Below are 3,303 nucleotides of genomic sequence, written 5' to 3'. Positions count from 1 at the left end.
CATAAGCAACTGCATTCTATTTTGCGTAACTTGCATGGGAAAAGAAAATATTATGTTTTTATTTCAATATCATTGTAAATCTACATAGCATAACTTGCATGCATAGCAACTTGCATGCATAAGTAAATGTATGAAAAGAAAAAGGGTTATATTTTATTTGATGAAAAGCATATAGGATGCAATACGCATGAAGTGATAGTTACATTCAATATGAAAAGATAGGCGCTTGCAGAGTTAATCCAACATTCTCGTACTTAGATCATTCTATGTTGCGAGTAAGAGAGGGCACTAGGACACGAATACTAGTAAAATCGACAAACAAAGGATGTTAAGCGATCAAGCGAGTTGTTTGCAAACTTTCGTTACGACCTTAGACTACGAAACAAGGACGCTTCCCTAGTCCAAGATAAATCGATAGGTTAAACTCTAGGTTGGATTATCGATCAAGGCCTATGCCTTGGATATTTGGAGAGGATAATTTCAGACAATCATCCGATTGTGTGATTGGACAATCTTATTGGGGACAAGTGGTCCCTAAGGGAAAAGGACATGATCTTAGGGTTCTCTTCTTAAAGATCAAAGGACCATCAATAAATCTTAGAGCCAAATCAATCTTCAACCTAGTGGGACTAGCATTTTGGATTGGGGTCAATGGGACTCCCAAATCCTATACCTTAATCAAAGATTGCCATATGATAGGAGATGTAATTCTTCAAGATAGGTACTGCTACCTATCTCGTGCATCAAGTCTGCAAGGTCTTATGCTATTGCAATTAAATCATAAGATGACACTACTACATCCTAGGCCAAGGAAGGTGAGTTCTAATTACAAGTCAGATTCGTTAAGAGTTGAGTAGTCACCCTACTACAACTCTCTCTCTTGGGGACTGATTTGCCAAACTTAGGGCAATTGTGAACTGCCAAGAAGAAAATTGACCAACCAAGGACAACGGGGTTGTCCAAGATCTATTTGACTATAGTACAAGGAAACCTAAGGTAATGATAATTGGGGTCGGTAGGGTATAAACCCTAACCCAAAGAAAACGGGTAAACAAGCAACCTAGCTTGCTAAGCCCTTGGAATCTCGCCAAGTCGCAAACGATCAAGGGTCAAATGCTGGGAGTATTCGGGAAGAAGGAATCACACCTTAACAGTTGGTCGTACGAACGACCATAGGAATGATCATGATTGTACACTTAGGTACATTGTTTGAACTTCTTTGCTCAAGGAACTAATTCAAGGCCAAATACTTAATGCTTCAGGTTAATAGCCTGGAGGGAGAGGCAGGTTCAGCTACCTTTGACTGCCTGCCTGGCCCTATCCAAGGGGGTTGTTAGCCGCACCTGGTACATGGACCGAACCTGCCGTGAGAGGTCTCTCCGTGGGTGGTTCTTGGAGCGGGAGGGTGCCAAGGGAGGCTCTGGCCGTAAATTCCTTGCCTCCGAATCCTACACAAGAGACTGATGTGACTTGAGATGGGATCTCGAGGCCCGTGTACTAGTCTACGAGCAAAACTTGGAGGAGCAATCCTGATGATTGCTGGGATAGCCTTCAGGCAAGATACTTGATGTATTCCAAGACTATGATAAATAAAGATCAAATATTTGAAAAAGGAACTTGCTTGACATTGGTTTTTTTTATGTCAGTGCCTAAGTTACGTGAAGGAACCTGTTTTTAAATTGGTTAATTAAGGAAGATGCCTTTGCATGTCAAACATAATGTGGTAGGTAATTAGATAACTAAGAAACCCTAGGAAAGTGCGGTGGACATGACTTGGGTCGTCCTACGGAAGGGTGGTCCCGGTTAACTAGGAACTTTTCTCAAAAGACATAATAACGAAATTGTGAAGACCTATAGTCAGCAGAGTTAGAATCCCGATTTATGCTATTTTAGGGGAGTGGAATGGGACTATGCCTTATGGGCAGAAAGGTTGAGCTTCACATCCCTCTCGTTTTCCATTCTCCGTGAACCAAGTGCAGCACAAATCCGCTTCAACTCTGTTGTTCCTACGCAAAGTGGTTCATCTAGAGCTCGACGCTAGCTACTTCCTAGAGACTTGGTTGATAGGAAAAAAACCCTGACTTCAGCTCCATCCTAAGTGGGAAAGTCCGGATACTTCCGCTTCGAGGCAGACTCGGGAAGACCTAGATTGCAAACCCTGTGACATTTCTTGCGAGTTCTAGGTGACGCTTCCTAGACTCTCTTCCCGATGGACTGCTAAGATGTGTCCCACAGGTGGACAAGCGGACACATTACAATAAGTAAGTACATGTTGCTACCTTTATGCATCAAACCTATGCCAATTGTCATGGTACTCATAATTTCAATAAGATTGCCCATGCTACTGCTCATAATCATGTTGACCCATCCTTTTAAACACAAACACTTGATCAACTTCAGTTATCTTTCTACAATCCCAACTTTCTAGCTTATTGTAATATACTTAATCTCAGTAGAATCTATAATAAATGCTAATGGGGGATTGCAAAACTGTACTTGGATAGGAATGTTGTATCCCTGGGGCTAAAAGGCCCATTACAACAATCATCCCTTTGTTGAGAAATAGACAAATGATGTATGCTCCAGGAAGAGCTGTATTGAATTCCATATGCATAGTGAGGAGAGTGGAACAACCAAACTTCTATAAAGCATTGTACTTGACTTTCATATGAAAAAAATATAATGTCATGATGCTTTGTACTTTCAGTTAAGTGTCTTGTCTTTGTCTATCCTACACAAGATTGTGTTTATGAGTCCAAGCTAATATATCTTGGAACCTAATTCACTTGTGTAATAGTTTGTCTCTACTTGTTCATTTTTTCTCAAAAATCCAAGAGAATAGACTTGCACGACATGAAGCAAAAAGACCAATTGGGTACAATCTCCCTCCATGCCTTGTATAAGCGCTCCACAAAGCATGTATTTTATATTTTATTCATCTCCAAGCTAAAAAATAGCCCAAATTTACAATCAACATGCTTTAGCTTTTTTGTTTGCTTTTGTCCAAATAAAGAATAAAGCGGTTGGGCGTCCCAAGAGTCGGGTTGTGCCCAAATACAATGACCAATAATGAATATTTAAATTGTGCGCCCATGTGCATATAAAATAATAAATATATATAAAACGCTTCAATAAATAAGCGTGTCAAAATAAATATTGGCGCCACGCCTAAGACATTTGCCTATAAAAATTGATAATTTCTTCTAAATAACTTGAATACATGCTATCGCCCAGTGCTTCCCAGTGCCACCGCCGCCCGCTCTTGTAATGTGTCCACCTATTCCCTTCAGGACACGTCTTAGC

This window comes from Lygodium microphyllum, chromosome 6, assembly GCF_053477565.2.
Source record: "Lygodium microphyllum isolate KBCC chromosome 6, Lygodium_microphyllum_v1.1.10, whole genome shotgun sequence".
NCBI lineage: Eukaryota > Viridiplantae > Streptophyta > Polypodiopsida > Schizaeales > Lygodiaceae > Lygodium > Lygodium microphyllum.
Note: the sequence above shows the minus strand (reverse complement) of the source record.